This window comes from Mus pahari, chromosome X, assembly GCF_900095145.1.
Source record: "Mus pahari chromosome X, PAHARI_EIJ_v1.1, whole genome shotgun sequence".
Classification (NCBI taxonomy): Eukaryota; Metazoa; Chordata; class Mammalia; order Rodentia; family Muridae; genus Mus; species Mus pahari.
Genome location: NC_034613.1, coordinates 93,092,345 through 93,105,396, shown reverse-complemented (window position 1 = coordinate 93,105,396; position 13,052 = coordinate 93,092,345). Strand labels below are relative to the sequence as shown.

The window sequence follows — 13,052 nt, the reverse complement described above, 5'->3', positions numbered from 1 at the left end:
CACAGGGGAAGGCCTGGGCCAAGAAGTGGGAGTGGGTTGGTGGGAGAGCTGGGGTGGATGAGGGTATGGGGAACTTTCGGTATAGCATTTAAATGTAAATAAAAAATATCTAATAAAAAATAAAAATAAAAATAAAAATTAACTCTTTCCCATAATAAACATCTTTAAATTTTTTACTTTCAAAAAATATATAAACTTTTACTCAGAATAAGATTCTGATGTCTACCACTTCAAACATGGACCAGTTTTCACTAATTCTGGATTCCAGGGAATATACACTGATGTGAGCGCTTGAAGTGAAGAGTGATAGAAACCTTACTCCCAGGAGGGAGGCTCTAGACTTTGCCTGATCTGTAGCATCTGTCCCCATGTTGTCTACTTAAGGAAATGTAGCCCAAAGTGAAATAACAGATTAAGATGTCTTGAATTCTGAACTCAATAAAAGTGCCCTCTACTAAAGTTTGTATTCATAGGCAACTGTGAATAATCATATTTCAAAACAGTTCAATTGAATTTGAATATAATCAAAAGCAATGTTATTGAGTGATATGAGGCCTTTGGTTAAAAAGCATTGGCCCAAGATAGCTCTTGGCTGTGTGAGACAAATATTTAAATGTAGATCTATGTAAGAGAAACAATTGTTTCATCAGTTGACAATTTTTCTATAGAAGATTAAAATAGAAAGGGCCATCACATTTTATACTTTCATGTTTCTTAGCCAAACCGGTGGTTCAGGTCATGAAAAGGAAATACTGCATATAACTTTGAAATGTTTTTCTCTCGTGTATATTTAAAGAGCTGAATTAGTTGAGGGTTTTTTTTATCTAGAAAAGTGATCTTAAGCATCTTTGTGAATGTCATGTACATTGGAAATCATGTTGTTGAAAAACATAGACAGTGTTTCTGTTCAGAGTGCCTGTTGTTCAGTTGCTCAAGCTCTGCAGTAGACTCTCCAAGTAAGGTATCTGTGTCTTCATGCTCCTCTAAATGATTTTTGGCATGTCTCTTGAAACGCTAACATAAAGTTTTCATCCTTTAGGATGAAGGAAAATAGTTCTGACTAGCACATAAAACAAGAAGAGCTAGTAGCTTTTCTGTGTGATGATTCTACTCACTGCATCAGGTGACATTTTTTATCAGCTCTATGTAAATGCCAAATGTATAGTATGCAATGAAAGCATTTACTTAAAAATTTCCTCATGTGAACTCTCAGTCTTTGCAGGAGAACCTTTTTTCTTCCATAGATTAAGTAGTTACAATCAAATTATACTAATAGTTTTGTTTATGTTATGAAATATCAAGACTTGACCAAAAAAAAATGTAAAACTCTAAGAGTTCCTGACAGATGCTTAGTAGGATGTTCACAGCCTGTTTTGATTAAGTGCTTCTAATCACTTATGATTTCCAGTTTCCTTTTCACTTGAATTGGTGCTTTTAACATCTTAATTAAATCAAATTAATTTTTGTAATCATTTATTTTCACAAATCCTTTTATTAGATCTGAAAGAACTTGAAAAACTCATATATTGCCTTTTTGGTTAGGAAAATACAAATATGCAGCAAGGTCAGTGGAAATGGGCATGTAGTAATGGTTATAAAAACCCATGTCCAAGTCTGTTTATAATGTTTTCTGTAAGTTTTGGCAATTATTTGTAATACAATTACATAATAATATTTTATAGTGTTTCAAAAGTTAACACTCTAGCTGGGCGTGGTGGCGCATGCCTTTAATCCCAGCACTTGGGAGGCAGAGGCAGGCGGATTTCTGAGTTTGAGGCCAGCCTGGTCTACAGAGTGAGTTCCAGGACAGCCAGGGCTACACAGAAAAACCCTGTCTCGAAAAACCAAAAAAAAAAAAAAAAAAAAAAGTTAACACTCTAGAAAAAACAGATTTAGGAATAAATAACCAGTGAAAACATACACACACAAATAATTTAGTTCTGAAAGTGAGGCCAAAAGTAGCATATCACAAAATGGAGGTAGAAATAAAGTGATTTGACATGTGAAGATTAGGGAAGATGTATGTCTCCCCAAAAGAACAACAAAAATCTAAGCAAACAATGTCACTAAAATATCTCTCCAAAATTCTGCATTACTAAAATGTTAATTATTAAAACAATATTGAGTACTGATAAATATCAAATACTGGAACACCTTTATTGTACACAGTGTGACTTTCTAAGAATGGGAATTCCGGGGTGGGGGGCTACCCTCTCAGAGGTTAAGGGGAGAGGAAAGGGAGAATAACTCTGTGAGGGGAACTAGAAAGGGGGGCAACATATGGGATGTAAATAAATTAATTTTTATTTATTTTTTACAGTAGTCCATTTTTAGGCAGAACGAGTAAGTCACAGGAAAACACGTTAATGTTGCAGAATGTTTTCAAGGTTCAGGATTCTTTTTCTTATGCATACCTACATGTAAAGCTCAGGCTCCCTGTTTTCATGAGCTACCTTTGCTGCATACGTGTAATTATTACCTCACTAAAGAAACTTCTCTTTACAGAAAATGGAGACCATAGCAAAATCCAGCAACTAGATCAGTGGTTTGTGGCAAGCCAAGTCCCACCACAACTCCCATCACTATGGCTTAGGGAATATCAGTAAATGGGACCAGAATGATTGTAAGAGCCACAAGACCAAGAAGTCTGCTGTGAAACATTTTCTTCTAGAACTATCTGTATAAGCAAGACTGGAACAATGGCAATATCAGTAGACATGCTAACGCAGAAAGGAGAAAAATCATTGGTGGCCACCTCTAGACAAAGAGCTACTAATGACAACTAGTATCTGGTGAGAGAGGGGAAATGAGCTTTGCCAGAGATGAGCTCAATAATTTGTTACCTAATACAAAGTAGTCAGCCCTAGAGCCACATACACACAAGCAACAAAAACAGACTCAGCAGGTTGTGTTTACATATTTGTACATATTTATGCATAATATGTGTGACAATAATATTTAAAGAAAAAGAGGCTATCAATTTAGAGTATAGCACAGATCTGAAATTTCAGCCTGACTGCTTAGGAGGTCAAAGCTCATGGCCAAAATAGAATATTTACTGGGACTCTATCTCAAAATAGAAAGTAACCTGAGAACCTTTGTCATACTGATCTGAGAATCCTGTACTGTCACTTGAGACAATGATGATGTTGGGTCTGTGCTTCCACTATGGGCCATGTCTGGGTTTATGATCCTACTGTGGCCAGGTTCTGTATTGATGTCCGTGGGCCCTCTTGCCTCCAAGGGCCATATGGATATCCCTGGTCTGTACTGAAGCCTGAACCCATGTTGATGTGAGAGGCCTGTAATACCACATAAGTCCATGTTGATGGCCCAGGCTGCCTCTGAGGCTCCATGGTCATACTGAAGCTGGGGGCCATGTTTGTAGTCTGTACTGTGATTGGGATGCATGATGTAAAATTCTCATAGTATCTATAGAAATGTTACATTGAAAAAATTGAGGACCTTGGATGTATGTCAAGGGCATGATTTCTGACAATATAATAAGAGGTATTAGAATCAATACTCATAATTGGAAAATAAATGTACATTTGTGATTAAGGCAGTATCTTTGGAACTTCTGCAGCTTTCCAAATGAATTTAGAAATAATTGACATGCAAAATGGAGTTCAAATTTCTTACAATTATAAAATATTTCTTTTTTTATCCCTAACTTTCTTCTTTCCTGGAAATCCAAGTTGATAGAGATCATGCAATATCCGACTTTATTCAGGGCATCAGACAATTTATACTGTTAGAGTTAAAAGAATCATATGAATAAAGTGTCCAAGCACAAGAACAAATCACAGTAGGAGATAAGACTCATGTGGCAAAATATATTTTCCATGGAGGCATATAAAACAAATAACAATAGTCAGTTGTAATGAATAACCTGAAGTAAACACTCCTATCTGCTCTACCTGGGAGGGGCATGAAAACCCATTCCAATAACAATTGTATGTTTTTGAAGAAGCTGAGATCATAAGACCTCCTGTCTTGGATTCTTGGGGTTTTCTCACAAGTACTCAGAATTTTCTTCACTTGGCTCTTGGACCATGTTCCAACAAAAACTATACAGAGATGTACATATAGATCCTCAGTTGTGGTGCACACCTTTAATGCAAACACTAGGGAGGCAGAGGCAGGCACATCTCTATGAGTTTGAGCTACAGAATGAGTTCCAGGACAGCCAAGGATACACAGAAAACCCTGCCTTGAAATAGAGAGAGGTATCATCCTTATTATGGTACAGATGATATATACACCTGCATATATATGTATATGTATGTGTGTATATATGTATATGTGTATACACACACACACACACATATATATATATATATGTATGTATATTCATACATATATACATACATGGGGAAATAACTTCCAAAATAATTATACACCTTCCATGTAGTCATTATCAAGATTGTTATATATTTTTATAGAGTTTCCAGGCATCTATGCAAATAATTATGTATCATAAGATATAAATACCCATTAAATACTATAAAAACATAATCTTTCATTCACATTAAACCAAGTTAAATATATTGATATATTGTAGCAAAATTCGTCTCTACCGTTGTCTTACAGTAAATTGTTATACCTGAGAAGTTCATTCATGTCTACATGATCTGTCATGAGCTCTATGATATAGTGATTTAAAGGTTCTGTGGGTTACTTGGAGGAATTGTAGTGGTAGTATGCCTCAATAATGTGCGACATGAACATAGTTGATCATCTTGTTTGAATATGACATTAAATAATGAAAATTCTTTACTTCTATTTTAATAAACTGACAATTGTGACCAATTCAAGGAATTTCCTCTTAATTGAAATTCTTATAATCTGTCTTGCAACTGCCTCTCAGAGCAAAAAGATAAGCTAATATCTCTGAGATAGCACTTTATTTCTGCTTTTTACTTGTCCTATTATTTAGAATATTGGGGAATAAGTCAGCAGATGACTTGTATAATTCAAGGCAGTGTTCCTCAAGTTTATTTTGCATAATTATTGTTAAGATTACTTTTTGACAATTTCATACATGTATACAATGTATACTGATCTCACTCTAATAATCTCTCATCTTCTTACTACTCCTATCCTCCTCTTTACAAATCACTTGTAGAAGTTTGTGAGTTTAACAGTGAGTAAACAACTGAAGACAGTGACTCCCCTGCTTCCAGAATCTGTCAATAGCCAATAACTCACAGTTCCATGAGCTTATTCTTAATTCCTGACTGATTCTGAACAGGGCCAGTATTAGACAAGCTTAGTGAAAATAACTGCAGCCACTGTGAGTACACAACTGCTATCTGTGAACAGACACCATGACCAAGGCAACTCTTATGAGGACAACATGTAATTGGGGCTGGCTTACAGGTTCAGAACTTCAGTCAACTTGTAGAAGAACGTAAATTATAGATCCATATCTATCACCCTGAACAAAACTGATATTCAAGTGGATCAAAGAACTCAACATAAAATCAAACACACTGAGCCTGATAGAAGAGAAAGTGGGGAATAGCCTTGAATGCATTGGCATAGAAGACAACTTTCTGAACAGAACACCAATAGTGTAGTCACTAAGTCCAATGATTAATAAATGATACTTCATGAACCTAAAAAGCTTCTGTAAGACAAAGAATGCTGCCAACAGGACAAAAACAGCAGACTACAGATTGGAAAAGATCTTCACCAAGCCTACATCCAACAGAAGGCTAATGTACTGGCTAGCTTTGTGTCAACTTGACACAGCTGGAGTTATCACAGAGAAAGGAGCTTCAGTTGGGGAAATGCCCCCATGAGATCTAGCTGTGGGGCATTTTCTCAATTAGTGATCAAGGGGGAGAGGACCCTTGTGGGTGGGACCATCTCTGGGCTGGTAGTTTTGGATTCTATAAGAAAGCAAGCTGAGCAAGCCAGGGGAAGCAAGCCAGTAAAGAACATTCCTCCATGGCATCTGCATCAGCTCCTGCTTTCTGACCTGCTTGAGTTCCAGTCCTGACTTCCTTGGTGATGAACAGCAGTATGGAAGTGTAAGCTGAATAAACCCTTTCCTCCCCAACTTGCTTCTTGGTCATTATGTTTGTGCAGGAATAGAAACCCTGACTAAGACAGCTAATATCCAAAATATATAAAGCACTTAAGAAAATAGACATCGACAAACCGAATAACCCACTTAAAAATGTGGGACAGATCTAAACATAATTCTCAACAGAGGAACATCAAATGGTTGAGATATGTTCAACATCCTTAGCCATTAGGTAAATACACATCAAGACTACTTTGAGATTCCATCTTACACATGTCAAAATGGCTAAGATCAATAACACAAGTAAGATTTCATGCTGGTGAGGATGTAGAGTGGGGAGACTCACTTCTATTGGTGGTGGGAATGCAAACTTCTATAGCCACTCTGAAAATCAGTGCAGTATTTCCTAAGAAAATCAGATAATTGGGAAGCAAACTAACTCAAGACCCATCAATACCACTCCTGGGCATATACCCAAAGGATGCTCTATACTACCATAAGAGTACTTGCTCAACTATGTTAATTGAGGCATTATTCATAATATAACTAATATTCATAATATAATATATTCATAATATAACATATCCAGAAACTAGAAACAATCTAGATGTTCTTTAACAGAACAGATAAAAAAAATGTGATTTACTTCCTTCTGGTCCACACCACTACCTGCAATCATGGATCTGCACTCCACTCCTCACCCCACACCTCTGCTTGCCTCTCCCAGGAGGACTGCTCCCACCCAGAACAAGGCAGGAGCCTGGCATAGCTGGTCTCTGAGAGGCTCTCAGCTGACTGAAACATGAAGATGTACACAGCCAAGCACTGGACAGAAGGGTTGAGGACTGTTATGGAAGAATGGGGGAAGGACTAAAGGCTGTGAAGGGGATAAGTATTCTATAGCAAGACCAACAGAGTCAACTAACATAGACCCATTGGAGTTCTCAGAGACTGGGCCACCAACCAAAGAGCACACATGAGCTGGAAAAAGGAACATATGAGCAGATGTGCAGCTCAGTCTCCTTGTGGGCCTCCCAACAATGGGATCAGAGGCTGTCCCTAAAGCTGTTGTCTATCTGTGGAATCCATGCCCCAACAAAGCTGCCCTGTCTGGCCTCAGAAGAATAGGGGAGGAGGAGGGAGAGAAGGACAGTGTAAAGAAGGGACCAGCAGTGGGGCAGTGATAGGATGCAAACTTAATTAATTAATTAGTTAATTAAGTAATTAAGTAAAAATCAAGGGACAGAGTACATGGAGCAAGGCAGATACTCCTTCATTGTTGGTGGGTGTACAAATTTGTACATTCACTCTGGAAATAAGTTTGGTAGTTTCTCAGAAAATTGAGAATAGTTATGCCAGAAGACCCAGCTATACTACTCCAAGGTGTATATCCAAAAGATGCCCCACCATTCCATAAATATACTTGCTCAAGTATGTTCATAGCAGGTTTATTTGTAATAGCCAGAAACTAGAAACAAAGATGTCCCTCAACTGAAGAAAAGATGCAGAAAATGTGATACATCTGCACAATGGAATACTATTCAGCTATTAAAAACATCATAAATTTCACAGGTAAATGGATGAAACTAGAAAATATCCCGAGTGAAGCAACCCAGACCCCAAAGGACATGCATGGTATGTACTCACTTATAAGTGGATATTAGCCATGAAGTACAGGATACCCATGCTACAATCCAGACCCAGAACAGCTAAATAAACAAGGTGGGCCCAAGGGAGGATGCCTGAATCTCATTCAGAAGGGGAAATAAAATAGTCCTCAGACATGGATAGATGGATGGAGCTGGGTGGGAGAGGGAATGGGTAGGAGAACAGGAGTAGGATCAGATGTAGGTAGAGCCAAGGAGAGAGGGCCAGTAGAGTGACCAGACATTGGCAAAGGAGGGAAGGAAGGGGAAGAGGATCTATAGGATGTGCCAGAGACCTGGGATGGGGGAGGCTCCAGAGAGTCTATGGGGATGACAATAGCTGAGACTTCTAGCAGTAGGATATATGAAACCTAAAGTGACCTCTTCCTGTAGCCAGGCAGGCCACTCAGTGGAGGAATAAGGACAACAACCCACCCACAAAACTTTCATCCCCAAATTTGCCCTGCCTATAAGAAGTGTAGGGACAAATATGTCATAGAAACTAAGGAAGTGAACAACCAATGACTGACCCATGTTGAGATTCATTCCATGGGCAAGAACCAATCCCAGAAACTCTTAACAATATTCTGGTGTGCTTACTGATAGGAGCCTAGCATAACTGTCCTATGAATGGCTATAACCAAAAACTGATGGAAACAGACCTAGGCCTGCTGTATATTTGTAGCAGATGTGCAGCATGGTCTTCATGAGGGTCCCCAACAATTGGATTGGGGGCTTAGCCTGACTCCATTGCCTGTCTGCTTGTGGATCCTGCTCCCCTAATTGGGCTGTCTTAACTGGCCTCAGTGGGAAAGGATGTAATATACCTAGTCCTGCAGTGACTTGAGGTACCAGGATTCATTTTGCAATAAAAACAATACTAGGTATATTTTAAGTTCTTGCCAAAACAAGTCTATACACAAGGCTTTTCCACAAGACAACAATTGTTATTTAGACATAGCCAATAATCTGGACAAAGACTGTGAAGATCTAAAAGACCTGTGCTTCTCTGGTTCCTACCAAGGAATTACCACTTGTGTGAGTACTCCAGGAAAAAGAGGCTTCCTGTGTCAATGTCTTCCTCGGTACAGGAGGTTGACCTATGAAACTTCTACTAATTCCTGTGGAGCGAACACCTGCCATCATGGAGGTACCTGGCATAAAGATCCGGACCACCCTGTCTGTATCTGCCCTGCTGGATATACTGGAAAGTTCTGTGAGACAGATCACAAAGGGGATGTGTTATAGGATGGAATCAATGGCTACTTCTGCTTCTCTTTGCCTGGATACCAAGGCAGGCAGTATGACTTGGAAGTCGATGAATGTATTTCTGATTCATGATGAATGAGCCTGTACACCTCAACGAGACAGGAAGATATATGTGTGCCTGTCCTCAAGAGTATTCTAGTGTGATCTGTGAGCTAGAAATTGATGGATGTGGATCCCAGCCATGTTTATATGATGCCACATGCCAGGATGCTCTTAGGGCTTACTTCTGTGACTATGCACCCGGATTCCTTGGAGATCACTGTGAACTCAACTCTAGTGACTGTGTCAGTCATCCATTTTCCATGGAGGTCTACATGTGATAGAGAAAAGAACTACTACTGTTTCTGCATTGCGAGTGTATTCACAGGGACACACTGTGAGACTTTGATGCCTCTTTGTTGATCAAAGCCTCATCACGATAACACAACATATGAAGATACTGTTGACAGCTATTTGTCACTGCTGGCCTGCATACACGGGTACCCTGTGTGAGATGAACATAAATGACTGTAGTAGCAATCCCTGCCAATTTGATGAGTATTGGTGGGGGAAGTGCTGAGTAGTTCCGAGGATCAATAGGTACAAAATTACAGGTCTGCCTTCCTTCAACTACCTTGGAGCCTCAGGCTATGTTTGAATCTTTGAGCCTGGATTCACAGAGAGGAGCTTAGCATTAGAGTCCTGTAAAAGGCTTCAACCAGCAGCTGATGGAAACAAATGCAGGGACCCACAGCCAAAGACCAAGCTTGAGAAGTCTTGTGGGAGAGTTGGGAGAAGGACTGAGGAACCTGAAGGGGATAGGGACTCTATCAGAAGACCAACAGAGATAACTAACTTGGATCCTTGGGGGTTCCCAGAGACTAAACTATCAACCAAAGAGCATTCAGGGGCTGGAGCTAGGCCTCCTGCACATATGTGGCAGATGTGCAGCATGGTCTTTTTGTGGGTTCCCAACAAGTGGAATTGGGGGCTTACCCTGACTCTGTTTCCTGCCTTCCTGTGAATCCTTTTCTCCGAACTTGGTTGCCTTGTCTTCCTTCAGTAGGAGAGAATGTCCCTAGTCCTGCAGTGACTTGAGGTAGCAGTGTGAGTTGGTGTAGTCCCCAGGGCCACTTCCCCTTCTCAGAAATAAAGGGGAGGAATGGGGGAGAAGCCATGTGATGGGGGGACTTGGAGGTGAGGTGATGTGATCAGTATGTAAAGTGAATAAGTAAATAAATTCATGGAAAAAACGCCTAAAAAAGATAAAATATGGTTCATTTTCACAATGGAGTATTACTCAGCTGTTAAAAAAACGACATCTTGAAATTTATAGATGTCTTAGTTGGGTTTCATTGCTGTGAAAAGACAGCATGACTAAGGCAACTCTTATAAAGACAAACATTTAATTGGGGCTGGCATACAAGTAGTTTCAGAGGTCAGTCCATTATCATCATGGTGGGAAGCATGGCATCATGCAGGCAGACTTGATGGGTGCTAGAGGAGCAAAGAGTGCTACATCATGATTAGAAAGCAGTCAGGAAGAGGTTCTGATTTCACACTGGGTGGAGCTTGAGCCTAGGAGCCTACACAGTGACATATTTCCTCCAACGAGGCCACACCTCTTCCTAGTGTCACTCCCTATTGCTAAGCATTTAAACACATTGATCTATGGGGTCAAAACTTACTCAAAGCACCACAACAGGCAAGTGGATGCAACAAGAAAAGAAAATAATCCTAAGTAGGGTATCCAAGACCCAGAAAGACAAATATGGTATGTGTTCACTTATAAGTGGATATTGGCTGTAAAGTACATGACAAACAAGCTATAGTACACAGAACCAGAGAGGTTAGGTAATGAGGGGGGCTTGAGGTTAGGCACATGGACAAGCCAGGGAAAGGAAAACAATAGATTTTTTAGGTGGACTGCAGGTTGGTGGATATGAAAGTGAGAGGGTTAAGGTGAAAATATAAAGGGAAAAAGTGCAGGGAGAAGTGGTCGGAATTGGGGGTCAGTTGAAGGGCAGTGTGGAAACTCAGTACAGTTGAAATTTTTTGGAATCTATGAGTTTGATGTTAGTAAGGACTCCTAGGAATGGAGGATACAGAGTCTGAACTGGCCATCTTTTGTGGCCAAGCAAGGATTCCAGTGGTGGGACTAGGTTACACTTGTGTTGTTGGTCAAGGGGTCCCGTGGAGATCCTTTTTTTCCCCAATTTTTATTAGGTATTTTCTTCATTTATATTTCAAATGCTATTCCGAAAGTCCCCTATACTTCTCACCCCCCCCCTGCGCCTTGCTCCCCTACCTACCCACTCCCACTTCTTGGCCCTGGTGTTCCCCTGTACTGGGGCATATAAAGTTTGCAATACCAAGGGGCCTCTCTTCCCAATGATGGACGATTAGGCCATCTTCTGCTACATATGCAGCCAAGACACGAGGTCTCGGGGTACTGGTTAGTTCATATTTTTCCACCTATAGGGTTGCAGACCCCTTCAGCTCCTTGGGTACCGTGGAGATCCTTAAACAACCAAGACTGATGCCAAGGTAAGGGTTTGCTATCCACAAACTGACAATGGATTCCCATTACCAAGAACAACTTCCACACAGCTCACTGAACTTAAAGACATTAAGCTGGTAGTCACCAGCTTTTGCCCCTAAGTTCTAATGCCTTTAGCAAGAGAATGTACTCTGCAGGCCACAGAAAGAGAAACCTGGATGCCCACCCAGCCACAAAACCCACCATTTACAATCTTGCTGACTGCAAGTTTTTCTGTAGCAATGGTGATGGAGTTGTGAGAGTGGCCAATACCTGGTTTAACTTGAAGCTGAATCCATGCCCCAAACTGCATAGATAGCCAAGAACTGGAGACTAGATAGCCCAGAAACCTAGGGCAGAACCAAATATGACAGACAAAAATATACCAGTGAAATGATTCTTAATGATATTCTGCTACAAACATATTGATGTTTTGTCTAGTAGATATCATAGAGGCTTCCTCTGGAAGTAGGTGGGAATGGGTGCAGATAGTCACATCCAGATATTATGCCAGAGAAAGAGTCTAAATTGGTGGCCCCTATAGGGTCCCTCCCCTCAAAGACTGGGGAACCAGAGTGTGGAAAGATTATAGGAGTCAGAGAAGACCAAGGATACCACAAAAGCAGGGCTCACATGGGCTTACAGAGATTGAAGAGGCAATTCTAGGGCCTGTGAGGGTTTGGACAAGGTCCTCTGCATATATATTATGGCTGTTAGATTAGCATTTTGTAGGACTCCTTACAGAAGGAGCAAGTATGTCTCTGTCTCCTTTACTGCCCTTGGCACTCTTTTCTTCCTCCTGGGATGCTTTGTCCATTCTCGATATGAGAGCTTTGCCTGCTATTATTTGTATCTTATTTTGTCCTGGTTGGTTTTTGTCTCTTAGAGGCCTGCTCTTTTCTGAAAAGCAAATGGAAGGGGAATGAATATGGGGAAAGGGGAGGTGTGGAGGGGATTTGGGAGGAGTGGAGAAATGGGTAACTGGTTAGGAGGTATTGTATGAGAGAATAATCTATTTTCAATAAAAATCAATTAAATGTAAAATAATATGATTTATTAAGGCTTTATCAAACACTTACAAATTACTTGTCCCTTTTCCCTCCTCCTTCTGTATTTTCCTCTTTGTGTTATATGTATTTTTGTATACACACATATACAGGCATACATGCACATAAGTAACAGTAACAATTAAAAAAAAAGAGGTTTTCAACTTGAAAGTGGTAAGATGATAGAGGAGGGGTTCCAGAGAGAATGAATGACTGGGAGTGGTTAGAGGTAGGAAGAGGAGTGGTAGAATTCTACTCTAATTAAAGGCACAGTTTTTAAAAGGGAAAAGTTATTTGAAGAGAGAGAGAATGGAACCAGTAGTAGGCGGAAGGATGAATTCCTATGGAAGTGTATATGAGAAAATACCATTATATGCATATGTGGAGACACAATAATGAAACCAACTAATTTGTATGCTAACTTTTTAAAATGTAAGAAATATATATGAAAATATGCAGGAAGTTGTCAAAAATATTACAAGGTCAAGAAAGAGAGAGAGAGAGAGAGAGAGAGAGAGAGAGAGAGAGAGAGAGAGAGA

The 13,052-nt window shown here is 39.9% G+C and overlaps 1 pseudogene; it reads left to right on the top strand.

The window, feature by feature from the left end:
* Positions 1 to 3,354: 3,354 nt before the first annotated feature.
* Positions 3,355 to 13,052, top strand: part of LOC110314454 — an 11,435-nt pseudogene continuing 1,737 nt past the window's right edge.